Genomic DNA, 9707 nt, shown 5'->3' with positions numbered 1-9707 from the left:
TAAAGCGCTCGCTCGTCACGCCGAAGACCTGGGTTCGATTCCCCACATGGGTACAATGTGTGAAACCCATTTTCTGGTGTCCCCCGCCGTGATATTGCTGGAATATCGCAAAAACGGCGTAAAAGTAAAACTCACTCACTCACTCAAATGATCACAAGACTATGATTCATCCTTGGCACATCCGTTCCTTCAACGAAGAGCATGGAAATCAAATAGTCTCTGTTCAGAACACCACAGAAGATGAGAAAAAATGGACTACAACTCAGATCAAGAATGACTATTACTGATTGCACTTTAAAATTTATCATCTAAGATATGTTTGGTTGAGAAATATCCCTGTAAGAAAGCCAGTAGAGATCTTTTTTTGTCAATTTATGCATAATGTGCAGTACATCACTTCTTCATGAAATCCAGGAGGGTGGGGTAGTCTAATGGTTAAAGCGTTCCATCATCCGGTTCGATTTCTGGTGTCTCCGACTGTTAAGCTGCTATAATATCAATGTAAATCTAAAATCACTCCCCCAGTTTAGAATAGTTCTTCATCAACCCTTGCTTGCCGCAAATGACATGAGTATGCGTTTCGTAAGAGGCGACTAACGGGATCGGGTGGTCAGGTTGTCAGCTTGGTTGACACATGTCATCAGTTTCGATACACATGCTGCTGGTCACTGGATTGTCTCGTCGAAACACGATTATTTATAGACCGCTGCCATATAGCTGTAATACGTATAATTGGAGTGTAGCGTAAAACTAAATTAAATTGATTGCTTATACGTTCCATAGCAACATTAGTCAGTCACTTCTCATTGGAATTGGACACGAAATACTGCTTCGTTAATCGTGTACATACTATCATTTGCGCAAACAAATATCATATCGACTGTCGACTGCAACGATTATCATGGCCCACAAGGTGTTCAGAGGAAATGCGCCCATGAGGCAACGGTGGTTAGGCGTTTTCGTTGGTCAGACAGTTGGGCAAAGTTGGCAATGTCGTCGCCGGCAACGCTTTTATCGTCGTCGCCGGCAACGCTTTTATCTTTTCATATAAGCAGTTATTATCTGCTCAGGATCGGTGGGAGATTAAGGATCTGTTGACGAGTGACAGAAAGAAAGACAAAAGAAGACTCTTTTGCGGTGTGATTGTTGGGTGGGATGCGTGATCGACAAGAAACGCAAAGGACAGGACTGGTTGCCACAAGTTTCTTGCCTTCTTGCCTAGTTTCTTGCCTTTAGGGAAGTCAGCATTCAGTTATGGTCAGCACTTTCGACATGCAACCGTCGCGCCCCAGACCTGTGTGAAGCGCATTCCATTTCTGGTGTACCCCGCTGTGATATTGCTGAAGTGTTCCTGTAAAAATAAACTCACACACTCTCAGAATTGTGATTAAACTATCAACAGTACGTTTCCAACTATTATAACCTAGAATCAAAAGAAAGTATCCCACAGTGTTCAACCTTTGACTGGGTGGGTGTTGCTATTCGTTTGATTTAACGAGGTATTGAGCAGGGTTCCTGTTACCGCGAAGTGCTACACACATGTTGGTTTCATTTTTTTCCGAAGCCCTGTGTTTCACTTAAAAGAAGTGCAAATCCACTCGCTGAATCATGGTGAACAAAGGGTCATATCCACAGGATGTCCTGCATTCTTCACTGTCGCTGTCGCTGTCGCTGGCTCAATATTACTTATGCATATTCTTCAGGGGGCACAACTCTATACACCTAATTGTGGATCTGTCGGAGATCTGTCGGCGGGCTCAATATTATTTCAGCAGATTCTAGAGAAACACATTCTATTCAGACATCGACCTGCTAATTTGTAGAAGCAATTCGAATTCAAATAGTGAAATTTACAACTATATATATTCAGGTGGGACAGCCATATATTATATCAGTATTTAACACTCTGAAACGTTTTTACCCGAAACAGTAATTTCTTCATGCGGGCTCCGTACATGCTAAGGCGTTGAATATGGAGTATGTCCTACGTGTTGTTAATGTTGGTTTCGAAAGCAATGTAAACAATATGCATTCAACACATTTTGTAAATTCGCCTTAAAACGTCGATCGACCCTGAGACTAGCAGAGTTGCTGTGTCTCGTGTCTTTCATAGACATCTGTTCTCTTTTTCTGCCACAAAATATTAAGCAAAACTTCCCACAGTGAAATTCACGAATGGGAGCCCGGCATGAAAGCCAGTGCCATTAGTCAGTGCTGCTTCGCGTTAATATTGTCTAACAACAGTCATATTATATGACCGTTCCACATTGTTGGGAGACACGTAGGTATGCTCAGGCTCTACGGGCCCATGCAAAACGTATTCGGACACTTGACGTAATTTCCATGGACTAACATGTTAATTTAGTGTAGCATAAATACTTTTCATGAATTTAATTTTCGTAAGACCCAAGATAAATTTTGCAAATTAGTGGAAAATCATCCTAACTTCAATCACATTATTTCTGTGTATTTTTCCGTTGTTTATTTATCGAGCGACGACAAGTTAATCAACATGTGTGCAGTGTTGTGAACTCCTGTAATATGGCGGCCTATGGGATTATGCAGTGTGGAACCATACGTAAGCTGATAAATGTGATGTCATTAGTTAAATAGTGGTCGGAATATTGAACTGATATAATGTGCGCAGCGCAGAGATGATTTCCAACTTGCCAGTCAGATTTTACACTTTTTTACAAATTCTGAGTGCATACAAAGATCCACCCTAAACTCACTCCATGAAAATTATTCATTCAGGCTACACTGAAATAGCATCTAAGTCCATGGAAAGTGACAAGTGTCCGAATACTTTTTGCACGGATCTGTATCCTCGCTTGGTCCATTGAGGGATACTTAGTCAAGGAGTGAGGGGGCGGATAACCGGGGCTCCTTGTACTGGCGCACATTCATACAATGATTAAATCAAGAACCAGTTCTGTACTTACGTAAGTATAATCACTCCCTCGTTTTATTACAATGTGACCATGAGCCACGGTACAATGTCATTTGCCACATGTCCAAGTACAACACTGCTGATTCGTTTCGAGTGACATTATTTCATGGTTTCACGTCATACCTCGTGATCGGAAAATTACCGGTAACCGTTAACCGTTAACCGTTATATCAATTATCTAGTGTCTTAATAGTCTTTTGGATTCTTTCATTCGTAGTTGTTAAGTTCTGCGTCTGATGGTTAATTATCAAGCAGCGATAGCATCATTCTTGCACGAAATAACAGCAAGTCTCAATAATGGGTTTGTTATACATTTCTTGTTTAGAAGATGTATTTTAAAAACTTTTTAGACAGTTTATGTGGAGTGTTGCTATCAACAGCTAAGAAATATAACCTACATGATCATGAGTGAGTGAGTGAGTTAATATTTAACGTCACATCGGCAATATTGCAGCCATATCGTGACGAGAACATATGTGATATTAAAAAGCCAAACATATGTGCACATTATGAAGAACCTGTCGACGAAGGACAGTAAAATCACTAGATTATCACAGTTAGTATTTATAACTAGCGTGGAAACTTAAAACATAATATTATCACTATTTGGACAGTACAACATAAAAACAGGCCATAGATCGCCAAAAACCGAAGGTAGATCACCATACTAGGGACCATGGGGACTTACTGTGCCTTTGCTACCTGCATGGTCCCTAGCTGGATTTACACCAGCCCCTCGGCTGGTGGCGACTGGATGCAAAATTAGCCATAATTTAAAATGACACATATTCTACGACTAAAAATGTGGAAGATTAAATCTGACTTCAGCAGTTTTGGGACTTACGTACCCTCTCGGGAGGACAATAATTTTACGGTACTTCAACCCCCTTCGAGGATACAGCCACTAACAAGCACAGTTACGAATTTAAACTCCCAATAATAAAATATTTATCTATTTACAATTCAGTTAATAAATCTAATTCTTTTTAAAATGCAATGATTAAATGAGAACTTGTGTTATTAAAAAGATCCTTCATAGTTTGTGAATTAAAATACTCATCCCTTGTGATGGAATACTCAACACAGTCAAGCAGAATATGCTTGACTGTGATTCTTTCATCACAAGGGATACAAAACGGAGGATCCTCACCTTTAAGGAAATATTTATGTGTATATCGTGTGTGGCCAACACGACATCGTCGCATGATGACCTCTTCAGATCTGGACTGACAACCCAAGTACGTGTAGCCAATGTAGGGTTTTATTTCATGTAATTTGTTGATACCTACTTGGGTGTCCCACCTCTTCTGCATCAGATCACGGATGTAAGACCTAATGATAGCTTTATAATCGGTGTATGGAATAAGAAGTGGTGTCACAGATTTTTTGAGTGCTGCTTTAGCAGCAAGGTCTGCCAGTGTGTTCCCAGAAATGCCTACGTGGCTGGGTAACCAACAAAAGACGATGTCGTATTGGTCAGTAGCAAGATCATTATACAATTTAATAATGTCTATTAGAAGTGGATGTTTACAAGAAATATTTTTAATCGCCTGAAGACAAGAAAGATAGATAACATACTGTTTACGTTTAGGGTGTCTTTGAATATATTTGAGAGCTGTTAATATGGCGTTTGCTTCTGCAGTAAAAATAGAGCTGTTATCAGGAATTCTAGAAGAGATTGTTCTCGATCCAATGACAGTGGCACAAGCCACTGCGCCACCGTCCTTGGATCCATCTGTAAATATGGGTTTGTAATTGCTATATTTACTTTTTAACTGATTATATTCTTGTTTATGTTGTAATTCATTAGTTTCGGATTTTTTTAAGGAAGTTAATGTTAGATCGACTTGTGGTCTAACCAACTGCCAAGGAGGAGAAGAAAGAAGACGGGAGGGAGCTATGTTTTCCAGCTCAATGCCGGCCGAAGTAATAAAGGGTTTAATCCTGTGCCCTAGAGGTGGAACAAGAGAAGACTTCTTGTCGTACAAATCCACATAAAGTGGATTGAACACACAGTTATATGCAGGGTTAGATTCATTAGAGTATAATTTAGTAATATATTGTAAGGACAATTTTATACGGCGTTGTGTAAGAGATGGTTCATCAGCCTCAACGTAGAGACTGTCAACAGGTGAGGTTCTAAAGCACCCAAGACAAAGTCTTAGACCTTGGTGATGGACAGAATCTAATAATTTTAGGTTGCTTTTGCAGGCTCCACCATAGACGATGGAACCATAGTCAAGTTTTGAGCAGACAAGTGATCTATATAAGTGGAGGAGGGTAGCTTGATCCCCTCCCCACTTTGAATTAGAAACGACTTTTAATAAATCCAGCGCCTTCAGGCATTTGTTTTTTAGGGACTTGATATGGGGGAGAAAAGTTAAATGTGAGTCGAAGATCAGACCCAAGAACTTTGCCTCCTTAACGACTTTGATGGGAGTGCTATTTAAAAACAATTCCGGGTCTTTATGCAGTTTGTATTTTCTACAGAAATGTATACAATTGGTTTTTGATTTAGAAAATTTAAAGCCGTTCTCAAGACACCATTTGTTTATTTTGTTTAAGCACAATTGCAGTTGCCGTTCAATAGTATGCATATTTTTACCACGACAAGAAATATTAAAATCATCCACAAAAAGTGATCCATCAATCGAATCATTTAAAACCTTGGATAAACTGTTTATCTTGATACTAAAGAGTGTAACCGACAAAATACTGCCTTGTGGAACACCTTGATCCTGTTTAAAATGTTCAGACAGAGTTGAACCCACTCGTACCTGAAATTGCCGGTCTTTTAAAAATTGTGATATAAAAACAGGTAAACGACCCCTTAAACCGAAGTCATGTAAATCCTGTAAAATGCCATGCTTCCAGGTGGTATCGTATGCTTTCTCGAGATCAAAGAAAATCGATACTGCATGTTGTTTATTTACTAAAGCATTTTTAACAAAGGATTCTAATCGTACCAGATGATCGATGGTACTACGATTTTTCCTAAAACCACATTGGATATTTGTTATCAGATTATTGTTTTCCAGGTACCATGTTAATCTATTGTTTACCATTCGTTCCATGGTTTTACAGACACAACTCGTTAAAGAGATTGGTCTGTAGTTGGAAGGATCAGTGTGATCCCGACCAGGCCTCTGAATAGGGACTACAATGGCATTACGCCAAGAAGGTGGGAAATTTCCTGAAGTCCATATTTGATCAAAAAGTTCTAGAAGGATTTCTAAACATGATTCAGGCAAATGCTTCAGCAACTGATAATGAATGTTGTCATCCCCAGTTGCTGTATCATGAGCTTGCTGAAGGGCGGTATGGAGTTCATGTAACGAAAATAATTCGTTATAATCTTCACCGTTGTCTGAGTTGAAATTGATTTTTTTTGTTCTCCTGTTGTTTCTGATACTTTTGAAACTCAGGAACATAATTAGATGATGAAGAATGTTTGGCAAGTGTTTCGCCAATTTTATGTGCTATCTCAGTTTTATTAGTTAATACATTATCACCACCCTTCAGATGCTGAACAGTAGATTTTGATCCTTTGCCTTTTATCCTGTGGATCATGTTCCACACCTTTGAAATTGGTGTGCGAGAATTTATTTGGGAAACATAGTTCCTCCAACTTTCTCTAAATTATGGACTGTCGGATGTTTGCGAAAATATTTTTCGGCTTTCTTTCTACTCTTTCTGGCCTGTTTACACTCGTTATTAAACCATGGTTTGCGAATGTGTGGAGTTGCAGAGGACTGTGGAATTGTTCTCTCAGCAATGTCATTTAGAATATCTGAAAACGACTGTATAGGATCTTCACTGTTCCTGAAAACGTTATGTTTCAAGTGGTCAATACACAGCGTCTCAAATAATGACCAGGCAGCCTTGGCGAAGTTCCTTCTTGATATAGGTGGATCATCACCAGTTTTGATTGTTTTGAGAATGGTTGGGAAGTGATCACTCCCGCAGAGGTCATCATGGACCATCCATTCAAATTCAGTATATAAGGTTGAATCGGTAAGTGATAGATCGAGGGAGGAATATGTTCCCGTAGCTGGATGTAAATAGGTGGCTGAATCGTCATTAAAAATAGATAAATTATTATCGGAAATAAATTCTTCAAGGGTTTTACCTTTATTGTTAGTGTGGCCACTTCCCCAAAGTGGGTTGTGTCCATTGAAGTCACCCATAATGAGGCATGGCTTGGGAAGTTGATCATATAAATTTTGGAGCTCTGACTGCTGGATATTAGTAGAAGGTGGTAAGTACAAGCTACACAGTGTTATTGCAATGTGTAGCGTTAAACGAACAGCTACAGCCTGAAGATTAGTAGTAAGAATGACAGGGCTATGAATGATATCCTCTCGTACTAACATGGAAGCGCCCCCTGTTGCTCTACCCCCAGGTTGAGAATAAAAATGTTAATCACTATACCGTCTCAAATTAAAGGAATCTGTATCTTTTAGGTATGTCTCTTGAAGACATAGCGCCGACGGCTTAAAATCTTGTATCAATAAGTGAAGCTCATTTAAGTTATGCTGCAATCCTCTGCAATTCCACCGCATTAAAGTGGACATTTGAGTCATGGTGGCTCAATTGGCGAACGTTCACGTGCATGTGAGGAGGATATGCTCCTCTGTCTGTCTTGGGAGGACACAGTGACCTCCATATCGAGAGGCCCAAATGCATTTTGGAGAGGAACCTCCCGAAGCTGAAGTGACAGTAGGTGGGGTTCTATTCATTTTTTTCCTTTCTTCTTTTTGGATTGATCCTTTGCTGGTTGGGAAATATCTGATTTGAATGCAGAATCTTGTGATGTCACAGGAAGAATTTCAGTCTGAGACCCCGACGTAGAGTGACTAACTGGGGAAGCAGGTTTTGAGCTTAAAGGCACTGGTTGTGTTGACGTGACCCACGTTAAGTCAGTCTGACATGAAGTGGAGGACACCGCAACAGAGCGAGTGACTACAGCAGAATAAGTTATATTTGAGGCAAGTGACGACTGATTTGTGAACAGTTTCTTGGCTTCGAGGTAAGAAAGATTTTTTTCACATTTAATTCTCATAATTTTAGATTCCCGTTGAAACACAGGACAGGACCTGGATGAGGCAGAGTGTGAGCCATCACAGTTAGCACATTTGTAGTTATTTTCACAATCTGTATTTTCATGGTGGTCACCACAACGATGACATATCACAGAATTACGGCAAGAGTGAGAACCATGTCCAAAGCGTTGGCATTTGTAACACCGGAGCGGATTAGGGATATACACATCCACCCCGATGTTAAAATAACCTGCTTTGATCGACTGTGGTAGGAATGATCTAGAAAATGTCAGGAGATAGGTATTTGTATTTGTGGTTTTGCCATCCTTTTGAATAGTGAAACGTTTCACTGACGTAACAGCCTGGTCTTCAAGTTCTGCAGCTATGTCCTCCTCGGACATGTCAGAGAGACAACGAGCCCTGTCTCGTATGATACCACGACAGGAATTGAGAGTTTTGTGCACGGACACAACAACCTCAACATTAGCAAATGTTTTAATAGATAAGAGATTAAGCGATTGCTGTCTCCGTGCACACTCCACCAGAAGTGAACCACTACGGAGACGAGTGACATTTTTAACTTCACCGCATATACCATGGATAGCTTTGGAAACAGCAAATGGGTTTAGTTTAATGGGTAGAAGGTCAGAAGCTTCAATCACCAAGAATCTAGGCCAGAAATCAATGTTTGACGGATTTGTTTCATGTAGATGATCTAGGTCATCCAGGCGTCTCTTTTTTTCATAGCGAGATGAACCAGCTTGTGGGGTTGCCATAATGAAAGGAAAAGAATTCAGCATCCCTGCTCCCGACCCACCACGGAGTGTCAACGAGGACGATGTCAAATAGCACCTGATCTCCAAGATGCCGACACCAGAGATACAGGGATGCCATACTCCAGCAACAGTGACACAAATAGCAATATTTGCAGACCAACTAAAATGCAAGGGTGGTTCTGCCCAAGACAAGTAATTGGACACATCTTGTATTTGGAGGTCAATATTGCCAGATTGGCCCATGAGCCACCGCCTTCTGGCATAGGACTCTAGGCAGTTTCAAGTTATCAAAAATTTAGATACAAGTGATCAAATGTCCAAGACCCAAATATAATGAAATGTGCAAATATTGTCACCATGCACAGGGCTTAGCGTGACCAGCCGATTGATAGAACCGGGCCAGTTCTACCACCCGTCTAGGTGAAGTCAAGGCCAAAGTGGTGTGTTGAGCAACAGGAACACGGTTCTAAGTCCCTGTTACCCTCAACCACCAGGATCCCCTCCTCCACCGACACAGGGCTGCAACCCACGGCAAACGGGTTGGTGGACCAAATATGCCCCCGGATCCACACGGGGGGTTGGCGAGCACTTAGCGTTACCCAGCACCCACCACGAGGAGGTGGCTCGCCACGGGTGCCTACATGATCATGTATTTCACTATATCTGCTCAGTAGAATTCTTGGCGAAAAATAAGGGGAGAAAGATTATGGTAAATGAAATAAGTAAGCACGAAGAGGAAGTAAGGAAATATAAATAAATCATGTAGAACTGACCTGTCACGATATTCTGAAATTCATACAGCACTTTCACCTCATGTTTAATACGGCATGACATCTTTATATCCAAAATCGAAAGAAGAATTGCAATATGTATAAGGATTAGATCCAAAAGCAAAATATCAAAAGAATGTAAAAACTGTCACCACGTTATCCTAAACTG

The sequence above is a fragment of the Haliotis asinina genome, unplaced genomic scaffold (assembly GCF_037392515.1).
Source record: "Haliotis asinina isolate JCU_RB_2024 unplaced genomic scaffold, JCU_Hal_asi_v2 scaffold_17, whole genome shotgun sequence".
Taxonomy (NCBI): Eukaryota; Metazoa; Mollusca; class Gastropoda; order Lepetellida; family Haliotidae; genus Haliotis; species Haliotis asinina.
The sequence above is the reverse complement of the archived record's forward strand: the minus strand, read 5'-3'. Positions refer to the sequence as shown.